Source organism: Saccopteryx leptura, chromosome 8, assembly GCF_036850995.1.
Source record: "Saccopteryx leptura isolate mSacLep1 chromosome 8, mSacLep1_pri_phased_curated, whole genome shotgun sequence".
In the NCBI taxonomy this organism is placed as follows: Eukaryota; Metazoa; Chordata; class Mammalia; order Chiroptera; family Emballonuridae; genus Saccopteryx; species Saccopteryx leptura.
The window spans coordinates 7204795-7214457 of NC_089510.1; positions in this window are offsets into that span (position 1 = coordinate 7204795).

Here is a 9663-nt window from a genome sequence, read left to right on the forward strand (position 1 = left end):
ATGAAAAACTAAAGCTCACAACAACAAAAAAATTGTGGTAATTATTTCTGCCTGTTTGGATTGTCGCACGTACACAAGCAAAAGCGTGTTGGAAATGGTTACTGAGGTGCTGGGTCCGGTTTAGCTAGCATGGTTGTGGTTCTGCTGACACCAGGGGTTTAAGAAGAAATCCCTGCTCTAACCCATTTTTCACCCCAACTCAAAACGTTGAGCATTTGCTTTCAGTTTCTTGTTCGACAGAAGTGTGTTTCGAAGTTAAAATTTCTCTTCGAACTGTTTCTTAGAGTTCTACCTACTGTTTCCTGTTATTTTTTAGAAACCAGACCAGTATCTGTCTCTTACATGGATTAACAATGTGGACCCAGAAAAAGAAGATACCCACTAACAAGGACTTCTGGTGGCTAACTGGGCTCACACTTAAAAAACAAAACCACAGGACCTGGCCAGTTGGCTCAGTGGTAGAGAATCGGCCTGGCATGTGGATGTCCTGGGTTCAATTCCCAGTCAGGACTCATAGGAGAAGTGACCATCAGCTTCTCCACCCCTCCCCTTCTACCCCCCTCTCAATTCCCCATGGCTTGATTGGCTTGAGCAAGTGTCACTGAGGATGGCCCCATGGCCTCACATTGGGTGCTAAAAATAGCTCAGATGCCAATCAACAGAGCAATGCCCCAAATGGGCTGAACATCGCCTCATATGGGGCTTGCTAGGTGGATCTCAGTCGGGGTGTATGCGGGAGACTCTCTGCCTCCCCTGCTCTCACTTAATTGAAAAAAAAAAAGTAAAAACACAACAAAACAAAACCACAAAAATCAGAGCCTCTCATATAAACTGTACTTCAAGGAGAAGCCTGCACTGAACTGCCGGCCTCCCCCACTGAACTGCCTGCCTGCTTCTGTGTCCCTGCCAGCTGAGCCAGCTCTGATAAAGGAGTGCTGGGAATTCAGTTTCAACCAATAGGACGGAGGCTTTCCCAGTCCAATCAGAGCTGGGCAGCATATCCACCGACCAATACCATTCACAGTGCGAGGGTTTGGAGTTCTCATCTGCATGAGGAAGGACCGATTGGGGGCCGGGGTTGGGGACCTCTGTCTATATAAGTCAGCTCCCCTGTGGCCGAGACAGCACACTTTCCGTTCCATCAGAGAAAGGAGAGTTCATTTTCCTGGCTGGAGCTGAATCACCAAAGACGAAGCACTGAAGGTGCCTGCCCAGACCGGAGTGGAGAAGAGGGAGCAGACTAGCACACCAGGAGGCTGAGCAGGCAGGGCAGGGCAGAGCGGAGCGGGCTGAGCTGTCTGTCTAGCTGGAGAGGGTCCTGCAGGCCCAAGGGCTGCCTCACCCCAGGGTGGTCTCACAGCCTTGCTGCTCCTCACTGAGCTGTCACACTATCCAACTGTTCTCACAGCCGGAATCCCAGTTGAGCTGTTCGCACTGAATGAAATTTCTTTCTTCGCTGCTGCCCAAATTGCAGGCTCCTGTTGGTGTTGAACTGACCTCAGTGACCATCAGTTGGTGATAATTAACTACCTTATACTGCCTTCCAATATTCGGACTCCCAGTCCTTTCTATGACACCTGCTTTTTCTCTTTGAATGCTTGTTGGATTTTTACTCTGTCTCCAAATCTCTGAATTTTCCAGGGATGTGCTTTAGTGTGGGTCTGTTTTAACCCATAGTACCAGGTATCTATTGCCCTATCAATTGGCTGTTTGTGTCCCTTGGTTTGGAAAATCTTGAATTATTGATTTGTGATGAGTTCCTCTCATTATTCTTTCATTCTCTCTTTCTGAAACTCTTATTTATTGGAATATTGGGCCTTCTACCTGGGTCTTGTGCCTTATCTCTTCCTTTTTTTTTTTAACTTATCCTTTTCTTTGAATCTTGGCTTTATTTTCTGAGAATTCCACAATTTATCAGCTTTAAACATCTGTTCAAAGATTTTAAATTCTATTTTCAGAGTTTAAATTTCTTAACATTTTTCATTCTCTAACGGGTCTTTTTTTTTTTTTTTTTTTTTTTTACACAGTCAGAGAGAGGGATAGACAGACAGGAACGGAGAGATGAGAAGCATCAATCATCAGTTTTTCGTTGCTCATTGCGACACCTTAGTTGTTCATTGATTGCTTTCTCATATGTGCCTTGACCACGGGCCTTCAGCAGACCGAGTAACCCCTTGCTCGAGCCAGCAACCTTGGGTCCAAGCTGGTGAGCTTTTGCTCAAACCAGATGAGCCCGCGCTCAAGCTGGCGTCCTCGGGGTCTCGAACCTGGGTCTTCCGCATCCCAGTCCGATGCTCTATCCACTGCGCCACCGCCTGGTCAGGCCTTTTTTTTTTTTAATAGAGTCCTAGTCTTGTAAAATCTTTTTACTTCTCTGAAGATAAGACCATTTTTTTTCTTTCTTTCATTTTTTCCTTTTAGAAGCTTTTATTTTCCTGCATAGTGTTGATTGTTTATCATCTCTCTGTGCTTTGGCGCTATATTCTCTGGCGGAGAGGAGGCTGTTTGCAGATGTTGGATGATCCTTGCCCTTGACTTGTTTGTCCAAGCTGATGGGCAGCGCTGGGCAGGAGGTCAAGGTTCCTGGGATCAGTCTGACTCTGGGGAGACCTGTCTGGGACATTTACACCAGGAGCAATGGCATTGCCTCCAGGTCTCCTTTCTTGGTCTGCTTGAGTCTTCCAGGGAGGAAACATCGGCTGTGCCACCCGGAGAACACTGGCCGCCAGGGATCTGGGAGCTGAGTGCAGACCAGTGATCTGGGAGCTGAGTACAGACCAGCGATCTGGGAGCTGAGTACAGACCAGCGATCTGGGAGCTGAGTGCCGACCAGCGATCTGGGAGCTGAGTAGGGACCAGTGATCTGGGAGCTGAGTAGGGACCAGGGATCTGGGAGCTGAGTAGGGACCAGCGATCTGGGAGCTGAGTAGGACCAGCGATCTGGGAGCTGAGTGCGGACCAGCGATCTGGGAGCTGAGTACGGACCAGCGATCTGGGAGCTGAGTACGGACCAGCGATCTGGGAGCTGAGTAGGGACCAGGGATCTGGGAACTGAGTACGGACCAGGGATCTGGGAGCTGAGTGCGGACCAGGGATCTGGGAACTGAGTGTGGACCAGCAATCTGGGAGCTGAGTACGGACCAGCGATCTGGGAGCTGAGTAGGGACCAGGGATCTGGGAACTGAGTACGGACCAGGGATCTGGGAGCTGAGTGCGGACCAGGGATCTGGGAACTGAGTGCGGACCAGCGATCTGGGAGCTGAGTACGGACCAGGGATCTGGGAGCTGAGTAGGGACCAGGGATCTGGGAGCTGAGTAGGGACCAGGGATCTGGGAGCTGAGTAGGGACCAGGGATCTGGGAGCTGAGTACGGACCAGGGATCTGGGAGCTGAGTACGGACCAGCGATCTGGGAGCTGAGTAGGACCAGGGATCTAGGAACTGAGTATGGACCAGGGATCTGGGAGCTGAGTAGGGACCAGGGATCTAGGAACTGAGTATGGACCAGGGATCTGGGAGCTGAGTACGGACTGGGACTCACAACACCTCACAGAAACCTTGTTCCCACCTCTGCTTTCCGTAGAGCGGCCCCAATCTTAACCCTGCCCGGGGCCCCCAGTTCTGCCTCACGCCCCTTATCCTCTGCTGAAGAGAACCCCCAGTCCTCTGCTGTTTGGGGAGAGGTAGTTGCTAAGATGCACTTAGGAGGGGTCTTTTCGGGATGTCCTCTCCTGGGAACTGAGCTGCTTCTTGACTTTCCTTTCTGCTGGTTGAGGATTCAGCTTCTCCGATTTCTGAGTCAGATCCCAGTCGTCCTGTCATTCAGTTTCTGAAGTTCTGTCGCTGTCCTTATTTCCCTCTCCGTTTAGTTAATTCTGTTTGTTTTGGAAAATGGAATTTCATTTCTTTTTAAGATTTTGAATTTGTTGATTGATTTGGTAGTTCCTGAGATTAGCATTAGAGGCAAGAGCAGAGAGAGGCCACATGAAGGAGACCACGAGAAACAGCCAAGATGGTGGAGTGCTGAGGGAAAAGCCAGTTTGTGCAGAGTTTGTGCAGAGAGAAGGAGATGGGGAACAGAGATGAATAAGACTAGTGAGCTAGAAACCTTTGACTGTAGGAAACTCGGATAAGTCAGTAACTTTGTGAGCACTGAATGAGTGGGTTTTGGAGCCCAGTGTGTGTTTTTACTTGCCCACCGGGTGCAAGCTAGGATTAAAGGTAATGGCCCACCAGTTCTTGGCTCCATTGTTTCTTTACCGTCTGTCCGAATCAAATGCGAACCTGCATGGGCCAGGCGGCTGTGATGGTGGCCATGGCTACTGGCTTTACAGAATGTAACTCCCATGTGCCCAGAATGCCGGCCATCAGAGTAAGTGCCCATAAACATTCAGCCACTCTCTGCATTGGCGACAGGCAGCACAACTCCGTTACGTTTTTCGGTTTCACTACGTGTCAAAGCTTCATGCTCCTCCTCCCCTTCTCTCCCTTTCCTCTCTCTAAAAATTAATGAATAAATTTTTTAAAAATAAAATTAAAATGGAAGTAAAAATTGGATCTAACTAAATGAGGATAATATAGTACCTACCTCAGCTGATCATCAGAGTGAGTGACCCCTTGCTCAAGCCAGCGACCCGGTGCTCAAGCTGGTGAGCCTGCGCTCAAACCGGATGAGACAGCACTCAAGCCGATGACCTCAGGGTTTTGAACCTGGGTCCTCTGTGTCCCAGTCCAACACCCTAACTGCTGCACCACCTCCTGGTCAGGTTGAGTTCATTTCTTTTTTTTTTTTTTTTTTTTTTTTTTTTTTTTTTTTTCATTTTTCTGAAGCTTGGAAACAGGGAGAGACAGTCAGACAGACTCCCGCATGCGCCCGACCGGGATCCACCCGGCACGCCCACCAGGGGTGACGCTCTGCCCACCAGGGGGCGATGCTCTGCCCATCCTGGGCGTCGCCATGTTGCGACCAGAGCCACTCTAGCGCCTGAGGCAGAGGCCACAGAGCCATCCCCAGCGCCCGGGCCATCTTTGCTCCAATGGAGCCTTGGCTGCGGGAGGGGAAGAGAGAGACAGAGAGGAAAGCGCGGCGGAGGGGTGGAGAAGCAAATGGGCGCTTCTCCTGTGTGCCCTGGCCGGGAATCGAACCTGGGTCCTCCGCACGCTAGGCCGACGCTCTACCGCTGAGCCAACCGGCCAGGGCTGAGTTCATTTCTTTTGGGACTCTATGTACTTCCTGGACTTGTATGTCTATTTCCTTCACCAGAAAACTTAGGGAAGTTTTCCGTCATTATTTTTTTAAATAGGTTTTCAATTCCTTCCTCTCTCTCTTCCCCTCCACCCGCTCCCCATGATGAGAATGTTGATGCTTTTGAAGTTGTGAGGAGCCACTGAGGCATTTCACCCGCAGGTGTTGTAAAGTACCAAAGGCTACAGAATTAATATTAATATTTTAGGAGGCTTGGAGAACATTTTATTAATTTAGGTTAAGGTGTGCAGAGAAATTGTGAGACATAGTCTCTGTACTGTGTGATTGGCATAACCAGGATGGCCCTTGGCATTGTATTATAAATGTAAAGGGGAAGAAAACATGGATTCCCAGACATTCCACCACACCTGTGGGGAAAGGGGTGAATGGCTAGCCAGGTACAGGGAGAGAAAAGCCAAAATAAACCTTTTCTTATAGCAATGAGCCATTTGTGGTCATTTGTCCCCACCGAAACTACCTCTCCTATGTAAATGCGTGTGTGACTCTGGACAGAGAGATAGCAGATAAACACTAGATAATATAGGAAGGCCTTTAATATGTAAAGAGACATCTTTCTACCATTGTGTTGGCTTGTAAATTTTGTTTTCTCAAATGATGTATGGTTTGCAAATTGAACGTGGTCCTATCATGTTAAAGGACATATGACTATAACCAATAGCGGTAAGGGGCTCCTAATTGCAATTTTTGCTTCTGTACTTCCCACTTACAAAACTATAAAAACTAAGTAGAACAAAGGGCCGGCGCACTCTCTGTCAGATTTCTGTCGGAGTTCCTGCCACTTGGCCAAGCTAGACACTAAAGCTTTGATGTGTAAACGATGGACCTTGTTCTTGTCTTCCATATTTCGGGTCCCTCCGAATTTGGATTAACAGTTGTCCCAGAGGCTCTTTACAGTTTTTATTTTTGATTGGGTGTTCTTTGCTTCCTCATGTTCCAAAACACTGATTTGATTCTCATCTTGAGATACTCTACTGTTGATTCCCTGTAAATTATTCTCCATTTCAGTCAGTGTGTTCTTCACTTCTGACCGGTTCTTGTTCCTTGAGCATTCCTATAGCCATTTGCTAAGCCAGTGGCCAGGGCTACTATCACAGGCGCCTGCCGCCGCCTTCTGCTCCGCAGACCTTGCTGCTCCAGCTCTGGCCTCAGCCCCGGCCTCCCGCCGCTGCTGGCTCTCCACAGCGTCCAGGGCAATCTGCAACTCACGAACCTGTGAGTCCTCCTCCAGCAGCTGCTCCATTTCCAAGCGAATCTCACGAACCTGGTCAGCCTCTTCCAGCGCTTCCTCCAGCTCCAGGGTTGGCATTTCTTTCTCCCACATTTGCTCCAGCTCCGTCCACTGCTCGGTTTGCAGGTCCCAGGCAGCCTTCTCCACAGAGCTCTCATTTTCCTCACACATGGCTGTAAAAGTCAGCCAGCCTACGGTCCCCAAAAGGACAGCCAGGGGGAACCATAACAGCAGTCAGTCCTCTACTTCACCTCTAAGAGTAGTGGAGGCTCCATTCTGAACTGATCCAAATCCTGCCACAGACTACACCAAATGTATGGCCAGTACCCGCAGTCACCATCACAGCCGCCCGGCCCATGCAAGTTCGCATTAGATTTGTACAGACGGTAATGAAATAATGAAGCCAAGAACTGGTGGGCCATTACCTTTAATCCTAGCTTGCACCCGGTGGGCAAGTAAAAACACACACTAGGCTTTAAAACCCACTCATTCAGTGCTCACAAAGCTACTGACTTATCCAAGTTTCCTAGAATCAAAGGCTTCTAGCTCACCAGACTTATTCACTTGTGTTCCCCATCTTCTCTCAGCACAAACTCTGCACAAACTGGCTTCTCTTTCAACACTCCGCCATCTTGGCTGCTTCTCCTCTCCTCCACGTGGCCTTTCTCTGCTCTCCTCTCTGCTCTCCCTCCTCTATTGCTAATCTCAGGAATGGAGAGAGAACAAGCTCCTGGTCTACCCCCATTTTATAGTGTAGAAATCAAAACCTTTAATCCAATATACAAATAAGGAAGTCTCTGATACAAAGTCACTTATCTAAGGCGTAATGGGATTGCACCACCCCACATCAAAAAGGGTGGGAAAGGCTTAGTCCTAAAACTAAGCCTTAGGCTATAAGAATCCTTCCTGTTTATAGCCTGTCCCCCACACCCAATGCAAACTATAAGTGAGCAAACATATATATATATTTACAAACGTATTTGACCAACACCATTGTTTCCAACTCTGTCGCTAGTCCTTTGTGTAGATGCACAAGGGGCCCCATGCTGAGCCTGACAAGCTCAGGGCAGGCCTGCACGGTGGCCTTGCAGACTCAGAGACCTACAATAACCACACAGGATGGTCTCAGATGAAAACTTTCCAATTAAAAGTCCTTGGTGGGTAGTCCTGTCCTAGGGCGGTATTTTTCTCTGACAAAGGTCCATGCTTACCTTAATTGAGCCTATCTGTTATCTCTTTGCCTATACAGTGAGGTACCTGATAACATACCTGTAAATGTAAGAGGCATCTTCTTGTCCTGTCCCCTCCGGGTGCAGCCCGCCCACAAGAGCAGGATCCACAGATCCACTGGTTGTTGTTGTTATCATATTAATTGTCCACTGGTAACTACCCTTTGCTTGCCTTTCTAAAGGAAGTGCGTTTTACTTTTTATCCAATCCCAGAAATCTCCCCATTTTGCTTTCTCCTGCCTCCCTGGCCTATCACCGGTGGATTTCACGTCACCCTTTATGTCTTCTGCTTGGAGTCTGACGTATAAAACAAGTGGCGAAACCGCCATTTCCCAGAGCATTTTCTCAAATCGTTATGATTTTCCTTCCTGGCAATTAGCAACAGCTTGGCTCAGATAAACTCATAAAAATGCTCACAGATTTGGATGTTTCTCACATTAACATTTTCTTGCCTCCATTTTTTTTGTTCTCTTCCAGAGATTTCTCCTGTTCTCTCATTTGGGACATTTTCTTTGTCCCTGCGTTCTGGCAGCTTCCCTGTGTTTGTTCCTCTGTGTGAGGTCGGTGTGTTACATCTCCCAGTCTTGGCAGAGGGGCCGTGTGTAGCAGGTGTCCCGTAGGGCCCATAGGCACAGCCTCCCAGTCAGCCGAGCTGGGCACTCCTGGTGCCCCCTGGTGTGGGCTGTGTGCGCTGTCCTGGGGTAGATGACCCTTGATGGCTGTCGGCATCACTGGGAGGTATTGAGCCCCAGGCCAGCCAGATACTGACCTCCTGAGGACTGGCTGCGACTACAGCAGAGGAGCCACGGAGCAGGACTGGCTTCAGTGGGGCTTCGGTGCTCCCCGAGTCTGCCCCTTGGCTGCGTTGCTCAGGGAGGTGGCGGGCTGGTACTCTGGTGTGGTCTAAACTGACCACAGGGGGCACTGGCTCTGGGGCCTCCAGGGAGGTGCAAGGGCAGCCCCAGCCTGTTCTGTGCCTGGGGCCACCTGGCAGGAGCTGCAGAGCACTGTGCAGAGGCTGCTCTGTGTGCTGGGCTTGGAGGAGCCCAGGAGAGGCCAAGCTGTGAACCCAGGCCGGCTCCCGCTCGTGCCAGGCCTGGGGTCCCTTAGCAGGAGGTATGGGGTACACAGAGGCCAGATGCTGCTTGTCTGAGAGACTTTAGGAAAGTCCAAAGCATGAGCCAAGACAAGCCATTTACATGGATAAGCCACAAAAATGGCTTCGGTGGGCCCGGAATTTGGGTAGGGCGGGTTCTCGGGAATCACCCGGGTGGGGTGAGCAGTGGGAGCCAGGTTGACGGACACTCAGACAGGGCGCCGGCCTGCTGGCTCACACTCGATGTGGCTTCTCTAAGCCCCGGTTGTAGGACTTCCATTCCGCCCTATTCCAGATGCCGCCGAGTGAGGGCTGTTCTGTAGTCCGGCTGCGGTTCTGATGTGGTGCGGGAGGGGGCGGTGCCGCATGGCCCGGGCCGCCATCTTGACCGGCAGGTCGTACTTTCTCAGTGTCTGCTGGTCTTCAGGTTGCATTCTGACTCGTTTGGACTCATAGATGAGTCTGGACTTTTGCAACAGAATTCAAGCCTGATTTAGCTGATTGATTTGACAACCCAGGACTGCCTTTTCCAATTAGTCTGTGTGGGAAGTACATATTTCCTCTAGGTTGAATGAGTTAAATCACCAGCTCTAAACTCCTGAAGAAAATACTATTTATAGCCCTGGCCGGTTGGCTCAGCGGTAGAGCGTTGGCCTAGCGTGCGGAGGACCCGGGTTCGATTCCCGGCCAGGGCACACAGGAGAAGCGCCCATTTGCTTCTCCACCCCTCCGCCACGCTTTCCTCTCTGTCTCTCTCGTCCCCTCCCGCAGCCAAGGCTCCATTGGAGCAAAAGATGGCCCGGGCGCTGGGGATGGCTCTGTGGCCTCTGCCTCAGGCGCTACAG